Here is a 20,080-nt window from a genome sequence, read left to right as displayed (position 1 = left end):
CTAAAATAAAATTTTATGTCAAAATATTTCTATATTCAAGAGAAATTTTAGGAGCCGAGTTCGCGCACATGCGCAGAACTCATTCCTATTCAAAACATTGTTCTTTTAGACCAGAATGACGCCACGTTAAAACTTTTAGTTGATAATCATTATGAGAGTCTTAGACCATTCAGACGCGCTGCGGGTACGAAGCTTCGTGGGCAGATCGGAAGCACGAGCCATCTAGTTTTTCTGGTCTTCAGTTCGAGTCTCGAAACTGAGAACTTTTTCAATATATTTTTCTTTTCTTTTTTTTAAGTTTTATTTTAGATATTTTTATCCTTTATTCCCACACTTACTACGAACTTTTCCAAATCTTATACTACTAAAATAAAATTTTATGTCAAAATATTTCTATATTCAAGAGGAATTTTAGGAGCCGAGTTCACGCACATGCGCAGAATTCATTCCTATTCAAAACATTGTGCTTTTAGACCAGAATGACACCACGTTAAAACTTTTAGTGGCAAATCATAATGAGAGTATTAGACCATTCAGAATCGCTGCGGGTACGAAGCTTCGTGGCCAGATCGGCAGCACAAGCCATTTAGTTTTGCCGGTCTTCAGTTCGAGTCTCGAAACTGTGAACTTTTTCAATATATTTTTCTTTTCTTTTTTTAAAGTTTTATTTTAGATATTTTTATCCTTTATTCCCACACTTACTACGATTTTTTCCAAATCTTATACTACTAAAATAAAATTTTATGTCAAAATATTTCTATATTAAAGAGAAATTTTAGGAGTCGAGTTCACGCACATCCGCAGAATTCATTCCTATTGAAAACATTGTGCTTTTATACCAGAATGACACCACGTTAACACTTTTAGTGGATAATAATAAAGAGAGTCTTAGACCATTCAGACGCCCTGCAGGTACGAAACTTCGTGGCCAGATCGGCAGCACGAGCCATCTAGTTTTTCTGGTCTTCAGTTCGAGTCTCGAAACTGAGAATTTTTTCAATATATTTTTCTTTTCTTTTTTTTAAGTTTTATTTTAGATATTTTTATCCTTTATCCCCCCACTTACAACGAACATTTCCAAATCTTATACTACTAAAATAAAATTTTATGTCAAAATATTTCTATATTCAAGAGAAATTTTAGGAGTCGAGTTCACGCACATGAGCAGAATTCATTCCTATTCAAAACATTGTGCTTTTAGACCAGAATGACACCACGTTAACACTTTTAGTGGATAATCATAATGAGAGTTTTAGACCATTCAGACGCACTGCGGGTGTGAAGCTTCGTGGCCAGATCGGCAGCACGAGCCATCTAGTTTTTCTGGTCTTCAGTTCGAGTCTCGAAATTGAGAACTTTTTCATTATATTTTTCTTTTCTTTTTTTAAAGTTTTATTTTAGATATTTTTATCCTTTATTCCCACACTTACTACGAACTTTTCCAAATCTTATACTACTAAAATAAAATTTTATGTAAAAATATTTCTATATTCAAGAGAAATTTTAGGAGTCGAGTTCACGCACATGAGCAGAATTCATTCCTATTCAAAACATTGTGCTTTTAGACCAGAATGACACCACGTTAAAACTTTTAGTTGATAATCATAATGAGAGTCTTAGACCATTCAGACGCGCTGCGGGTACGAAGCTTCGTGGGCAGATCGGCAGCACGAGCCATTTAGTTTTGCTGGTCTTCAGTTCGAGTCTTGAAACTGAGAACTTTTTAAATATATTTTTCTTTTCTTTTTTTTACATTTTTTTTAGATATTTTTATCCTTTATTCCCACACTTACTACGAACTTTTCTAAATCTTATACTACTAAAATAAAATTTTATGTCAAAATATTTCTATATTCAAGAGAAATTTTAGGAGTCGAGTTCACGCACATGAGCAGAATTCATTCCTATTCAAAACATTGTGCTTTTAGACCAGAATGACACCACGTTAAAACTTTTAGTTGATAATCATAATGAGAGTCTTAGACCATTCAGACGCACTGCGGGTACGAAGCTTCGTGGCCGGATCGGCAGCACGAGCCATCTAGTTTTTCTGGTCTTCAGTTCGAGTCTCGAAACTGAGAACTTTTTCAATATATTTTTCTTTTCTTTTTTTTAAGTTTTATTTTAGATATTTTTATCCTTTATCCCCCCACTTCCAACGAACATTTCCAAATCTTATACTACTAAAATAAAATTTTATGTCAAAATATTTCTATATTCAAGAGAAATTTTAGGGGTCGAGTTCACGCACATGCGCAGAATTCATTCCTATTCAAAACATTGTGCTTTTAGACCAGATTGACACCACGTTAAAACTTTTAGTGGATAATCATAACGAGAGTCTTAGACCATTCAGACGCGCTGCGGGTACGAAGCTTCGTGGCCAGATCGGCAGTACGAGCCATCTAGTTTTGCTAGTCTTCAGTACGAGTCTCGAAACTGAGAAATTTTTAAATATATTTTTCTTTTCTTTTTTTCACATTTTTTAAATATATTTTTATCCTTTATTCCCACACTTACTACGAAGTTTTCCAAATCTTATACTACTAAAATAAATTTTTATGTCAAAATATTTCTATATTCAAGAGAAATTTTAGGAGCCAGAGTTCGCACACATGCGCAGAATTCATTCCTATTCAAAACATTGTGCTTTTAGACCAGAATGACACCACCTTAAACTTTTAGTTGATAATCATAATGAGAGTCTTAGACCATTCAGACGCGCTGCGAGTACGAAGCTTCGTGGCCAGATCGGCAGCACGAGCCATCTAGTTTTGCTGGTCTTCAGTTCGAGTCTCGAAACTGAGAACTTTTTAAATATATTTTTCTTTTCTTTTTTTTTTTTTTTTACATTTTTTTTAAATATTTTTATTCTTTATTTCCACACTTACTACGAACTTTTCCAAATCTTATACTACTAAAATAAAATTTTATGTCAAAATATTTCTATATTCAAGAGAAATTTTAGGAGCCGAGTTCGCGCACATGCGCAGAATTCATTCCTATTCAAAACATTGTGGTTTTAGACCAGATTGAAAAAATGTTGTCTTTTAGTGGAAAATCATAATGGGAATTTTAGACCATTCAGACGCTGTGCGTTTAAGAAGCTTCGTGGCTAGATCGGCAGCACGAGCCATCCAGTTTTGCTGATCTTCAGTTCGAGTCTCGAAACTGAGAACTTTTTCAATATATTTTTCTTTTCTTTTTTTTAATATTTATTTTAGATATTTTTATCCATTATTCGCACACTTACTATGAATTTTTCCAAATGTTGAACTACTAAAATAAAATGTATTGTCAAATTATTTCTATATTCAAGAGAAATTTTAGGAGTCGAGTTCACGCACATGAGCAGAATTCATTCCTATTCAAAACATTGTGCTTTTAGACAAGAATGACACCACGTTAAAACTTTTAGTTGATAATCATAATGAGAGTCTTAGACCATTCAGACGCGCTGCGGGTACGAAGCTACTTGGGCAGATCGGCAGCACGAGCCATTTAGTTTTGCTGGTCTTCAGTTCGAGTCTTGAAACTGAGAACTATTTAAATATATTTTTCTTTTCTTTTTTTTACATTTTTTTTAGATATTTTTATCCTTTATTCCCACACTTACTACGAACATTTCCAAATCTTATACTACTAAAATAAAATTTTATGTCAAAATATTTCTATATTCAAGAGAAATTTTAGGAGTCGAGTTCACGCACATGCGCAGAATTCATTCCTATTCAAAACATTGTGCTTTTAGACCAGAATGACACCACGTTAAAACTTTTAGTGGATAATCATAATGAGAGTCTTAGACCATTCAGACGCGCTGCGGGTACGAAGCTTCGTGGCCATATCGGCAGCACGAGACATCTAGTTTTGCTAGTCTTCAGTTCGAGTCTCGAAACTGAGAACTTTTTAAATATATTTTTCTTTTCTTTTTTTTTACATTTTTTAAAAATATTTTTATCCTTTATTCCCACACTTACTACGAACTTTTCCAAATCTTATACTACTAAAATAAAATTTTATGTCAAAATATTTCTATATTCAAGAGAAATTTTAGGGGTCGAGTTCACGCACATGCGCAGAATTCATTCCTATTCAAAACATTGTGCTTTTAGACCAGATTGACACCACGTTAAAACTTTTAGTGGATAATCATAACGAGAGTCTTAGACCATTCAGACGCGCTGCGGGTACGAAGCTTCGTGGCCAGATCGGCAGTACGAGCCATCTAGTTTTGCTAGTCTTCAGTACGAGTCTCGAAACTGAGAAATTTTTAAATATATTTTTCTTTTCTTTTTTTCACATTTTTTAAAAATATTTTTATCCTTTATTCCCACACTTACTACGACGTTTTCCAAATCTTATACTACTAAAATAAATTTTTATGTCAAAATATTTCTATATTCAAGAGAAATTTTAGGAGCCAGAGTTCGCACACATGCGCAGAATTCATTCCTATTCAAAACATTGTGCTTTTAGACCAGAATGACACCACCTTAAACTTTTAGTTGATAATCATAATGAGAGTCTTAGACCATTCAGACGCGCTGCGAGTACGAAGCTTCGTGGCCAGATCGGCAGCACGCGCCATCTAGTTTTGCTGGTCTTCAGTTCGAGTCTCGAAACTGAGAACTTTTTAAATATATTTTTCTTTTCTTTTTTTTTTTTTTTTACATTTTTTTTAAATATTTTTATCCTTTATTTCCACACTTACTACGAACTTTTCCAAATCTTATACTACTAAAATAAAATTTTATGTCAAAATATTTCTATATTCAAGAGAAATTTTAGGGGTCGAGTTCACGCACATGCGCAGAATTCATTCCTATTCAAAACATTGTGCTTTTAGACCAGATTGACACCACGTTAAAACTTTTAGTGGATAATCATAACGAGAGTCTTAGACCATTCAGACGCGCTGCGGGTACGAAGCTTCGTGGCCAGATCGGCAGTACGAGCCATCTAGTTTTGCTAGTCTTCAGTACGAGTCTCGAAACTGAGAAATTTTTAAATATATTTTTCTTTTCTTTTTTTCACATTTTTTAAAAATATTTTTATCCTTTATTCCCACACTTACTACGACGTTTTCCAAATCTTATACTACTAAAATAAATTTTTATGTCAAAATATTTCTATATTCAAGAGAAATTTTAGGAGCCAGAGTTCGCACACATGCGCAGAATTCATTCCTATTCAAAACATTGTGCTTTTAGACCAGAATGACACCACCTTAAACTTTTAGTTGATAATCATAATGAGAGTCTTAGACCATTCAGACGCGCTGCGAGTACGAAGCTTCGTGGCCAGATCGGCAGCACGCGCCATCTAGTTTTGCTGGTCTTCAGTTCGAGTCTCGAAACTGAGAACTTTTTAAATATATTTTTCTTTTCTTTTTTTTTTTTTTTTACATTTTTTTTAAATATTTTTATCCTTTATTTCCACACTTACTACGAACTTTTCCAAATCTTATACTACTAAAATAAAATTTTATGTCAAAATATTTCTATATTCAAGAGAAATTTTAGGAGCCGAGTTCGCGCACATGCGCAGAATTCATTCCTATTCAAAACATTGTGGTTTTAGACCAGATTGAAAAAATGTTGTCTTTTAGTGGAAAATCATAATGGGAATTTTAGACCATTCAGACGCTGTGCGTTTAAGAAGCTTCGTGGCTAGATCGGCAGCACGAGCCATCCAGTTTTGCTGATCTTCAGTTCGAGTCTCGAAACTGAGAACTTTTTCAATATATTTTTCTTTTCTTTTTTTTAATATTTATTTTAGATATTTTTATCCATTATTCGCACACTTACTATGAATTTTTCCAAATGTTGAACTACTAAAATAAAATGTATTGTCAAATTATTTCTATATTCAAGAGAAATTTTAGGAGTCGAGTTCACGCACATGAGCAGAATTCATTCCTATTCAAAACATTGTGCTTTTAGACCAGAATGACACCACGTTAAAACTTTTAGTGGATAATCATAATGAGAGTCTTAGACCATTCAAACGCGCTGCGGGTACGAAGCGTCGTGGCCAGATCGGCAGCACGAGCCATCTAGTTTTGCTGGTCTTCAGTTCGAGTCTTGAAACTGAGAACTATTTAAATATATTTTTCTTTTCTTTTTTTTACATTTTTTTTAGATATTTTTATCCTTTATTCCCACACTTACTACGAACTTTTCTAAATCTTATACTATTAAAATAAAATTTTATGTCAAAATATTTCTATATTCAAGAGAAATTTTAGGAGTCGAATTCACGCACATGAGCAGAATTCATTCCTATTCAAAACATTGTGCTTTTAGACCAGAATGACACCACGTTAAAACTTTTAGTTGATAATCATAATGAGAGTCTTAGACCATTCAGACGCGCTGCGGGTACGAAGCTTCGTGGGCAGATCGGCAGCACGAGCCATTTAGTTTTGCTGGTCTTCAGTTCGAGTCTTGAAACTGAGAACTTTTTAAATATATTTTTCTTTTCTTTTTTTTACATTTTTTTTAGATATTTTTATCCTTTATTCCCACACTTAATACGAACTTTTCTAAATCTTATACTACTAAAATAAAATTTTATGTCAAAATATTTCTATATTCAAGAGAAATTTTAGGAGTCGAGTTCACGCACATGAGCAGAATTCATTCCTATTCAAAACATTGTGCTTTTAGACCAGAATGACACCACGTTAAAACTTTTAGTTGATAATCATAATGAGAGTCTTAGACCATTCAGACGCACTGCGGGTACGAAGCTTCGTGGCCAGATCGGCAGCACGAGCCATCTAGTTTTTCTGGTCTTCAGTTCGAGTCTCGAAACTGAGAACTTTTTCAATATATTTTCTTTTCTTTTTTTTAAGTTTTATTTTAGATATTTTTATCCTTTATCCCCCCACTTACAACGAACATTTCCAAATCTTATACTACTAAAATAAAATTTTATGTCAAAATATTTCTATATTCAAGAGAAATTTTAGGAGTCGAGTTCACGCACACGAGCAGAATTCATTCCTATTCAAAACATTGTGCTTTTAGACCAGAATGACACCACGTTAAAACTTTTAGTTCATAATCATAATGAGAGTCTTAGACCATTCAGACGCGCTGCGGGTACGAAGCTTCGTGGGCAGATCGGCAGCACGAGCCATTTAGTTTTGCTGGTCTTCAGTTCGAGTCTTGAAACTGAGAACTTTTTAAATATATTTTTCTTTTCTTTTTTTTACATTTTTTTTTAGATATTTTTATCCTTTATTCCCACACTTACTACGAACTTTTCTAAATCTTATACTACTAAAATAAAATTTTATGTCAAAATATTTCTATATTCAAGAGAAATTTTAGGAGTCGAGTTCACGCACATGAGCAGAATTCATTCCTATTCAAAACATTGTGCTTTTAGACCAGAATGACACCACGTTAAAACTTTTAGTTGATAATCATAATGAGAGTCTTAGACCATTCAGACGCACTGCGGGTACGAAGCTTCGTGGCCGGATCGGCAGCACGAGCCATCTAGTTTTTCTGGTCTTCAGTTCGAGTCTCGAAACTGAGAACTTTTTCAATATATTTTTCTTTTCTTTTTTTTAAGTTTTATTTTAGATATTTTTATCCTTTATCCCCCCACTTACAACGAACATTTCCAAATCTTATACTACTAAAATAAAATTTTATGTCAAAATATTTCTATATTCAAGAGAAATTTTAGGAGCCGAGTTCACGCACATGCGCAGAATTCATTCCTATTCAAAACATTGTGCTTTTAGACCAGAATGACACCACGTTAAAACTTTTAGTGGATAATCATAATGAGAGTCTTAGACCATTCAGACGCGCTGCGGGTACGAAGCTTCGTGGCCATATCGGCAGCACGAGACATCTAGTTTTGCTAGTCTTCAGTTCGAGTCTCGAAACTGAGAACTTTTTAAATATATTTTTCTTTTCTTTTTTTTACATTTTTTAAAAATATTTTTATCCTTTATTCCCACACTTACTACGAACTTTTCCAAATCTTATACTACTAAAATAAAATTTTATGTTAAATTTTTCTATATTCAAGAGAAATTTTAGGGGTCGAGTTCACGCACATGCGCAGAATTCATTCCTATTCAAAACATTGTGCTTTTAGACCAGATTGACACCACGTTAAAACTTTTAGTGGATAATCATAACGAGAGTCTTAGACCATTCAGACGCGCTGCGGGTACGAAGCTTCGTGGCCAGATCGGCAGTACGAGTCATCTAGTTTTGCTAGTCTTCAGTACGAGTCTCGAAACTGAGAAATTTTTAAATATATTTTTCTTTTCTTTTTTTTACATTTTTTAAAAATATTTTTATCCTTTATTCCCACACTTACTACGAACTTTTCCAAATCTTATACTACTAAAATAAATTTTTATGTCAAAATATTTCTATATTCAAAAGAAATTTTAGGAGCCAGAGTTCGCACACATGCGCAGAATTCATTCCTATTCAAAACATTGTGCTTTTAGACCAGAATGACACCACCTTAAACTTTTAGTTGATAATCATAATGAGAGTCTTAGACCATTCAGACGCGCTGCGAGTAGGAAGCTTCGTGGCCAGATCGGCAGCACGAGCCATCTAGTTTTGCTGGTCTTCAGTTCGAGTCTCGAAACTGAGAACTTTTTAAATATATTTTTCTTTTCTTTTTTTTTTTTTTACATTTTTTTTAAATATTTTTATCCTTTATTTCCACACTTACTACGAACTTTTCCAAATCTTATACTACTAAAATAAAATTTTATGTCAAAATATTTCTATATTCAAGAGAAATTTTAGGAGCCGAGTTCGCGCACATGCGCAGAATTCATTCCTATTCAAAACATTGTGGTTTTAGACCAGATTGAAAAAATGTTGTCTTTTAGTGGAAAATCATAATGGGAATTTTAGACCATTCAGACGCTGTGCGTTTAAGAAGCTTCGTGGCTAGATCGGCAGCACGAGCCATCCAGTTTTGCTGATCTTCAGTTCGAGTCTCGAAACTGAGAACTTTTTCAATATATTTTTCTTTTCTTTTTTTTAATATTTATTTTAGATATTTTTATCCATTATTCGCACACTTACTATGAACTTTTCCAAATTTTGAACTACTAAAATAAAATGTATTGTCAAAATATTTCTATATTCAAGAGAAATTTTAGGAGTCGAGTTCACGCACATGCGCAGAATTCATTCCTATTCAAAACATTGTGCTTTTAGACCAGATTGACACCACGTTAAAACTTTTAGTGGATAATCATAACGAGAGTCTTAGACCATTCAGACGCGCTGCGGGTACGAAGCTTCGTGGCCAGATCGGCAGTACGAGCCATCTAGTTTTGCTAGTCTTCAGTACGAGTCTCGAAACTGAGAAATTTGTAAATATATTTTTCTTTTCTTTTTTTAACATTTTTTAAAAATATTTTTATCCTTTATTCCCACACTTACTACGAACTTTTCCAAATCTTATACTACTAAAATAAAATTTTATGTCAAAATATTTCTATATTCAAGAGAAATTTTAGGAGCCAGAGTTCGCACACATGCGCAGAATTCATTCCTATTCAAAACATTGTGGTTTAGACCAGAATGACACCACCTTAAACTTTTAGTTGATAATCATAATGAGAGTCTTAGACCATTCAGACGCGCTGCGAGTACGAAGCTTCGTGGCCAGATCGGCAGCACGAGCCATCTAGTTTTGCTGGTCTTCAGTTCGAGTCTCGAAAGTGAGAACTTTTTAAATATATTTTTCTTTTCTTTTTTTTTTTTTTTTTACATTTTTTTTAAATATTTTTATCCTTTATTTCCACACTTACTACGAACTTTTCCAAATCTTATACTACTAAAATAAAATGTATTGTCAAAATATTTCTATATTCAAGAGAAATTTTAGGAGTCGAGTTCACGCACATGAGCAGAATTCATTCCTATTCAAAACATTGTGCTTTTAGACCAGAATGACACCACGTTGAAACTTTTAGTTGATAATCATAATGAGAGTCTTAGACCATTCAGACGCGCTGCGGGTACGAAGCTTCGTGGGCAGATCGGCAGCACGAGCCATTTAGTTTTGCTGGTCTTCAGTTCGAGTCTTGAAACTGAGAACTTTTTAAATATATTTTTCTTTTCTTTTTTTTACATTTTTTTTAGATATTTTTATCTTTTATTCCCACATTTACTACGAACTTTTCTAAATCTTATACTACTAAAATAAAATTTTATGTCAAAATATTTCTATATTCAAGAGAAATTTTAGGAGTCGAGTTCACGCACATGAGCAGAATTCCTTCCTATTCAAAACATTGTGCTTTTAGACCAGAATGACACCACGTTAAAACTTTTAGTTGATAATCATAATGAGAGTCTTAGACCATTCAGACGCACTGCGGGTACGAAGCTTCGTGGCCAGATCGGCAGCACGAGCCATCTAGTTTTTCTGGTCTTCAGTTCGAGTCTCGAAACTGAGAACTTTTTCAATATATTTTTCTTTTCTTTTTTTTAAGTTTTATTTTAGATATTTTTATCCTTTATCCCCCCACTTACAACGAACATTTCCAAATCTTATACTACTAAAATAAAATTTTATGTCAAAATATTTCTATATTCAAGAGAAATTTTAGGAGCCGAGTTCACGCACATGCGCAGAATTCATTCCTATTCAAAACATTGTGCTTTTAGACCAGAATGACACCACGTTAAAACTGTTAGTGGATAATCATAATGAGAGTCTTAGACCATTCAGACGCGCTGCGGGTACGAAGCTTCGTGGCCATATCGGCAGCACGAGACATCTAGTTTTGCTAGTCTTCAGTTCGAGTCTCGAAACTGAGGACTTTTTAAATATATTTTTCTTTTCTTTTTTTTACATTTTTTAAAAATATTTTTATCCTTTATTCCCACACTTACTACGAACTTTTCCAAATCTTATACTACTAAAATACAATTTTATGTCAAAATATTTCTATATTCAAGAGAAATTTTAGGAGCCGAGTTCGCGCAAATGCGCAGAATTCATTCCTATTCAAAACATTGTGGTTTTAGACTAGATTGACACCATGTTAAAACATTTAGTTTATAATAATAATGAGAGTCTTAGACCATTCAGACGCTATGTGTGTACGAAGCTTCGTGGCCAGATCGGCAGCACGAGCCACCTAGTTTTCTGGTCTTCAGTTCGAGTCTCGAAACTGAGAACTTTTTCAATATATTTTTCTTTTCTTTTTTTTAAATTTTATTTTAGATATTTTTATTCTTTATTCCCACACTTACTACGAACTTTTCCAAATCTTATACTACTAAAATAAAATTTTATGTCAAAATATTTCTATATTCAAGAGCAATTTTAAGAGTGGAGTTCACGCACATGCGTAGAATTAATTCCTATTCAAAACATTGTGGTTTTAGACCAGATTGACAATATGTTAAGTCTTTTAGTGGAAAATCATAATGGGAATTTTAGACCATTCAGACGCTGTGCTTTTAAGAAGCTTCGTGGCCAGATCGGCAGCACGAGCCATCCAGTTTTGCTGGTCTTCAGTTCGAGTCTCGAAACTGAGAACTTTTTAAATATATTTTTCTTTTCTTTTTTTTACATTTTTTTAGATATTTTTATCCTTTATTCCCACACTTACTACGAACTTTTCCAAATCTTATCCCAAGCAGCAAAAGAAGTCGCTAAACGATTGGCCAAGCATCGCAGCCATCTGATACACGCCGCCCGTATTTTGCCAATGTCACCTTTGCATTGGCGCGACATCGGATTTTGACCATATTTTTTTCTGTCGCCTCTGAAGATCGCTTTTTCATCGGGGCGAACTCCTACGGCGACTTAGTGAAAAAGACCGGCTCAAAGCAATCGGCCCATAGTCGCCTTGATGTCGGGAAAGTTGCTTTTCCTAGGTGGCGCTATGCGAACATATTTTAGAAATTTCCCATGAATCACCTGGCGTGTATTGGATTTTGAAATTCAACCAGCAACAGCAACGCATACTGTCATTTCAAGAAACTTGGTAAGTGTAAAGTTTTTATTATTATATATTTGTAAATAATATATTATTTATTCTAAATAGTGAATAAAAAAGATTATTTTTGTTGAAGCCGTTCGAACTCGTTGCTTAACATGGAGTTGCACGTGATATTATTAGCGTTAGGCGTAAGCTACGATTATCATTCCTTTTCTTGTTTGTATTCTTTTCAAGTGATTTTATTTCCTATCTTTTTTTTTTGTGTGTGTGTCTGTTCTTAAATTATTGCAGATATTTTTCCATTTCATTTACAATGCCTTTCCTTTTGTTAACAACAATTTCTAATGAAAAAAGTTAAAAAAAAAAATATTAAATTACGTTCTTATGTTTTGGTTTTGCAATAACATTTGTGTTATTATTTTTATTTCGACATAAAGCTAAAAAAATAGATTAGCAGAATATATTTATTGTAAATTTCAAAAAAAAATCTTTAAAACTTGCAATTATGTAGTTATATTTGAATACTCTTATGTGAATAGTTTATAATTATTTCACCTTTCATAAAATAGTAACATAAATTTTACACCCATTAGTTTATATTATTTTTCTCTATTGTCCTAAACATTATTATAATATTTGCCTATATAGTTTTATCAGATTGAAAACATTATCAAGCTTATGAAGTTCTATATATCTATTTTACTCCTTAATTACATATCTCCAATTGTCAACAAATATTTTATTTGTACTTCTAAAAGAAGTGAAAGCTCAATCATTATTCTAATTAAGGAATATGTTTTTTAGGTTCATCAAATCTGCAAAAAGAAGAGTGAACTTGAAGAAAAGTATATGTATAATTCTTTATATGTATTACCAGCAAAATATGAAATCCAGTATTCTATAGAATGCCCAAGCATTGTATATAATGCCTAAAACAAGCCAGTAATGTATGAAACAATTTGTATTTCATACATTTTCTAAGCATTCTATAGAATGCCAAATGACAACCTGGCAAAGTATGAAATACATCTCTCATTCAATGAAATAAAAATTTTGTGCAACCTTTGTTTCAAAACTGAAAATGCAATTAAAGATAAAATAAATTTTAAAATTGATCTATAAATATAAACAAAAAAAAATTTCTCAATATTTTTTTGGAAACTACTGTGCAAGAATCTATTCCTGACTTCAAGAAAGAGCAAAATATTGGAAGTTATAATTAATGTGACGGAGTATGGTTTCTACCTACTTGGAACATCAGAAGGAAATTTAAAACAATTATATGTCCCAATTCACATTATATCCTAAGAACTTGTTTAGAATTGAAGATATTCCAAATCAGAAAATTTCTCTCTGGTCAGTTGCAATTACTCAGAGCAGTGGAAGCAATCAAGGATTTATCAGATGTATGTGTTTAAGTGCCAAAATATGTAATGTCTTTTCGTGAAAAATGTAGTAAAACTTCAAAATGTTGCAATGTGATAGGCTTGAATGACAAGTAGGTAAATTTTAATTTCTGATTTTTTATCTGAAAACTTATTTGCCTTAATTAGAAAGGCATAAATTTTGTTTTGTACAAATTTTATTTTTCTATATAATTTGAATAAATTTTTTTAATGGCAACCTCATTATTTTTTCAGACTGACAAGTCAAGTGATTTTAATTCTATTTAGCTTAGTTAATTTTCCTTTTCATTTACAATTTTTCTATGAAAGAAGTTTAATAAAGTATTAAATAACATTTTTATATTTTGGTATTGAAATAACATTTGTGTAATTATTTTTATTTTGACATGAGGCTAAAAAAAAGTTTAGCAGAATGTATTTATTTTAAACTTCAAAAAAAAAAAAACTTTAAAACTTGAGATTATGCAGGCACTTTTGAGTTCTCTTATATGAATAGTTTCAAAGTATTTAGCATTTCATATTAAGTAACATAAATTTTACTCCCATTAGTTTGAGTTTTTTTTTTTTTTTTCTTTATTATCCTAAACATTATTATAAAGTTTGCTTACACAGTCCAGTATCAGAACAAAAATATTATGCTTATGAACCACTTGTCAACAAATGTTTTATTTGTACTTTTAAATGAAGCGAAATCTCAATTACTATTATAATTGTTTTCTAGGTTCAGCAAAAAGGAAAAATGAAATGTATAAATAAATGTATAATTTTTTATATGTAGCTGAAGATTCAGTTATACATATATAGAATATTTATATAAATGTGTGTGGATTTTTAGAAATTTCAAACTCTTCAAGTATTACATAATAAATAAAGTTTAAATAAATTTTTTATAAATTACTTTGTGTCAATATTATTTATTCTTCTAAATTATAAGTCATAGTTTCAGGATTTTGCTTGGGTGTATAAGTCATTACAGAAAATTCAGTAAAAAATTTCAAGTAAATTATTATTTTACTTTGTATTTCTAAAATATTATTTAATGAAGGTCTTTGTAAATAAATTGTTTTGCATAGTTGTTTTTCTTTTCTCCTAAAAATAAAGAGGGGGAAATAATAATTAAAAAAATATTTGTCTAAAGAAATTTTGTATAATTGAAAGTAGTGTTTACATTTTTAGGTATGGAGTGTTTGTAAAATATTCAGAGTTAATCATAGATTAAATTTGGTTCTTGTGCCATGAAACAAAACCAAACTAATCATAGATTTTTAAAAAAAATTAGAAATTTGAAGTAAATTGTTAATTTGTGCTTGTAAAATGTTATCAATTGGACATTAGCTAACACTAACATTTGTAATAAGGTATAAAATTTCTACACCATAAAGTAACTTTGTAAGTTAATAATAATAAAGTAACTTTGTAAGTTAATAATAAGATTTCGTATAAGTAAAAGAAGTGTTGTATTTTTGTACATGGAATTTTTGTGAAACATATTTTTCAAATATTCAGAGTTAATCATAGATCAAATTTGGTTATTTTGCCACAAATCTAAACCTCACTAAACATAAATTATGAAAATATTAGAAATTTGAAGTAAGTTATTAAATAAGAAGTAAGTTTGTGCTTGTAAATTGTTGTTTATTGAATATTAGCTAACACTAACATTTATAATGAGGTTTAAAATTAATGCAATATGAAGTAACTCTGTAAATTAATAGTAAATAAAATTTCCTATAATGGGAAGAAGTGTTCCATGTTTGGGTATGGAATTTTTGTGAAATATTCAGTGTTAATCATTAATTAAATTTGGTTCTTGTGCTACAAAACCAAACAACTAAATATAGATCAAGAAAATATTAGAAATTTGAAGTAAATTATTAAGTTGTGCTTGTAAAATGTTGTATGTTGGACATCAACCGACACTAACATTTATAATGTGTAAAATTTCTACAACTTGAAGAAACTTTACATGTTAATAGTAAATATAAGGAATTTTGTAGAATTGAAAGAAGTGCTGCATTTTTGTGTATGGAATTTTTGAGAAATATTCAGTGTTAATCAAAGATCAAATTTAATTCTTGTGCCATAAAACCAAACTAATCATAGATAATAAAAAAAATATTAGAAATTTGAAGTAAATTATTATTTTGTGCTTGTAAAATGTTATCTATTGGACATTAGCTAACACTAAAATTTATAATGAGGTATAAAATTTCTTCATGAAGTAATTTTGTAAAATCAATAGTAAATAGAATCAGTAAAATTGAAAGAAGCGTTACATTTTTGTATATGGAATTTTTATGAAACATATTTGTGAAATATTCGGGGTTTAACATTGATCAAATTTTGTTATTTTGCTACGAATCTAAACCTCACTAAACATAAATTATGAAAATATTAGAAATTTGAAGTAACTTATTAATTTGTGCTTGTAAAATATTTTCTATTGAAGAAACATATAATAGAAATTATATAATTTAGTGTTTGAAACTATTTTTAACCAATGCATTAAATTTTAGGGTGTTAAAATAGGAATTTATGTTTTATTCATTATTCTTTAGGAATTATTTGTTTATTGCTCACATTAAGCAATATAAAAATGTGTATAGTAAAAAAATATATATATATATATTTTTTTAATAGGAATTATATATTTTTCTGTTTCGAATTTTTATAAAATAGCTTTTAAAAACAAATGATATAGGCAATATATATAATACATCTACTTTTAAATTTCTAATATCAGTTAAAATCATACTGATTAATTATATAATTGAAACTATGATTATGTTAACATTTCTTCCCATGCATTAAACAATGAAAATAAATAGGAAATATCAATGAAGGAAATAAATCTTATATGTAGATAGATGTTCAGGGGATCAAATTTAAAATTATTTCAGATAATTTTAACATTTGTTTATTTTTTTTTAAAGAACAGTAAAAAAATGTCATTTAAACATTTTATAGGGTAAAATTGTGGTAAAATCTATGCTATAATAATAGTTAAAAAAAAAGTTGGAAGAATTGTTAGAATGACATTTTTCATGAATTTTTATCGAAAACAAGTATTTTATGGAATTTTAAATTTATTAAAATAAATAACAAACACTATTATTAATAGGTAAAAAAGAAAAGTAAACTATTCAAAATATCTCGTATTTTCAGGCTTTTGACAAAATTTTGAAAGTATGATAGTTTTAAATATTATGACACTAGTTTCTAGAGTTTGAGAAAATTGAATAACCATTAAACTAATATTTCAATTTGACACCAGCAAGTGTTCAGAAATAAATTGCCTATTGATTGGCATTTGGTTGCCCATTGCTAAAATACATGGGGAAATGATTGGTATTGGGTCGCCCATTGCTAAAACACATGGGGAAATGATTGGTATTGGGTCGCCGATTGTTAAAACACATGGGGAAATGATTGGTATTGGGTCGCCGATTGTTAAAACACATCGGGAAATGATTGGTATTGGGTCGCCGATTGTTAAAACACATCGGGAAATGATTGGTATTGGGTCGCCGATTATTAAAACAAATCGGGAAATGATTGGTATTGGGTCGCCGATTGTTAAAACACATCGGGAAATGATTGGTATTGGGTCGCCCATTGATAAAACAGGTCGCGAAATGCTTGGTATAACGTCGCCCGTGATAATAACAAGTCGCCAAAAGATCGGCAAATTCGTCGAAAACAAGTCGGGGCGACTATCGCGCGGCGTACCGCCGGGGGACATGACCAATGTCGGGGCGAGATCGCCTCCGATCTCGCCCCAATCTCGCTCGTTCCGTGGGGCGATGCTTGGCCAATGGTTGGCCAACGATCTTTTGCTGCTTGGGATACTACTAAAATAAAATTTTATGTCAAAATATTTCTATATTCAAGAGAAATTTTAGGAGTCGAGTTCACGCACATGCGCAGAATTCATTCCTATTCAAAACATTGTGCTTTTAGACCAGAATGACACCACGTTAACACTTTTAGTGGATAATCATAATGAGAGTTTTAGACCATTCAGACGCACTGCGGGTACGAAGCGTCGTGGCCAGATAGGCAGCACGGGCCATCTAGTTTTTCTGGTCTTCAGTTCGAGTCTCGAAACTGAGAACTTTTTCAATATATTTTTCATTTCTTTTTTTTAAGTTTTATTTTAGATATTTTTATCCTTTTTTCCCACACTTACTACGAACTTTTCCAAATCTTATACTACTAAAATAAAATTTTATGTCAAAATATTTCTATATTCAAGAGAAATTTTAGGAGTCGAGTTCACGCACATGCGCAGAATTCATTCCTATTCAAAACATTGTGCTTTTAGACCAGAATGACAACATGTTAAAACTTTTAATGGAAAATCATAATGGAAGTCTTAGACCATTCAGACGCTCTGTGTGTAAGAAGCATCGTGGCCAGATCGGAAGCACGAGCCACATAGTTTTGCTGGTCTTCAGTTCGAGTCTCGAAACTGAGAACTTTTTTAATTTATTTTTCTTTTCTTTTTTTTTTACATTTATTTTAGATATTTTTATCCTTCATTCCCACACTTACTACGAACTTTTCCAAATCTTATACTACTAAAATAATATTTATTGTCAAAATATTTCTATATTCAAGAGAAATTTTATGTGTCAACTTCACGCCTATTCAAAACATTGTGCTTTTAGAAACGGATGACACCATGTTAAATATTTTTAGTGGATAATCATAATGAGATTCTTAGACCATTCTGACGCTATACGTGTACGAAGCTTCGGTGCCAGATCGGCAGCACGAGCCACCTAGTTTTGCTGGTCTTCAGTTCGAGTCTCGAAACTGAGAACTTTTTCAATATATTTTTCATTTCTTTTTTTTAAGTTTTATTTTAGATATTTTTATCCTTTTTTCCCACACTTACTACGAACTTTTCCAAATCTTATACTACTAAAATAAAATTTTATGTCAAAATATTTCTATATTCAAGAGAAATTTTAGGAGTCGAGTTCACGCACATGCGCAGAATTCATTCCTATTCAAAACATTGTGCTTTTAGACCAGAATGACAACATGTTAAAACTTTTAATGGAAAATCATAATGGAAGTCTTAGACCATTCAGACGCTCTGTGTGTAAGAAGCATCGTGGCCAGATCGGAAGCACGAGCCACATAGTTTTGCTGGTCTTCAGTTCGAGTCTCGAAACTGAGAACTTTTTTAATTTATTTTTCTTTTCTTTTTTTTTTACATTTATTTTAGATATTTTTATCCTTCATTCCCACACTTACTACGAACTTTTCCAAATCTTATACTACTAAAATAATATTTATTGTCAAAATATTTCTATATTCAAGAGAAATTTTATGTGTCAACTTCACGCCTATTCAAAACATTGTGCTTTTAGAAACGGATGACACCATGTTAAATATTTTTAGTGGATAATCATAATGAGATTCTTAGACCATTCTGACGCTATACGTGTACGAAGCTTCGGTGCCAGATCGGCAGCACGAGCCACATAGTTTTGCTGGTCTTCAGTTCGAGTCTCGAAACTGAGAACTTTTTCAATACATTTTTCTTTTCTTTTTTTAAAAATTTATTTTAGATATTTTTATCCATTATTGCCACGGTTACTACAAACTTTTCCAAATCTTATACTACTAAAATAAAATTTATTGTCAAAATATTTCTATATTGAAGAGAAATTTTAGGAGTCGAGTTCACGCACATGCGCAGAATTCATTCCTATTCAAAACATTGGGCATTTAGACAAGATTGGCACCGTGTTAAAACTTTTAGTGGATAATCATAATGAGAGTCTTAGACCATTCAGACGCTCTATGGGTACGAAGATTCGTTGCCAGATCAGCAGAACGAGCCACTTAGTTTTGCTGGTCTTCAGTTTGAGTCTCGAAAATGAGAACATTTTAAATATATTTTTCTTTTCTTTTTTTTAAAATTTATTTTAGATATTTTTATCCATTATTCCCACACTTACTACGAACTTTTCCATATTTTGTACTACTTAAATAAAATTTATTGTCAAAATATTTCTATATTTTAGAGAAATTTAAGGAGTCCAGTTCACGCACATGTGCAGAATTCATTCCTATTCAAAGCATTGTGCTTTTAGACCAGATTGACACCATGTTAAAACCTTTAGTGGAAAATAATAATAAGAGTCTTAGACCATTCAGACGCTGTGCTAGTACGAAGCTTCGTGGTCAGATCGGCAGCACGAGCCACATAGTTTTGCTGGTCTTCAATTCGAGTCTCGAAACTGAGAACTTTTTAAATATTTTTTTCTTTTCTTTTCTTTTTTTTTAAAAATTTATTTTAGATATTTTTATCCATTATTCCCACACTTACTACGAACTTTTCCAAATCTTATACTATTAAAAAAAAATTTTATTGTCAAAATATTTCTATATTCAAGAGAAATTTTAGGAGTGAAGTTCACGCACATGCGCAGAATTCATTCCTATTCAAAACATTGTGCTTTTAGACCAGAATGACACCACGTTAAAAGTTTTAGTATATAATCATAATGAGAGTCTTAGACCATTCAGACGCTCTATGGGTACGAAGCTTCGTTGCCAGATCAGCAGAACGAGCCACTTAGTTTTGCTGACCTTCAGTTTGAGTCTCGAAAATGAGAACTTTTTAAATATATTTTTCTTTTCTTTTTTTTTTAAATTTATTTTAGTAATTTTTGTCCATTATTCCCACACT

Source organism: Argiope bruennichi, chromosome 5, assembly GCF_947563725.1.
Source record: "Argiope bruennichi chromosome 5, qqArgBrue1.1, whole genome shotgun sequence".
Lineage (NCBI taxonomy): Eukaryota > Metazoa > Arthropoda > Arachnida > Araneae > Araneidae > Argiope > Argiope bruennichi.
This window is presented reverse-complemented; position numbering follows the sequence as displayed.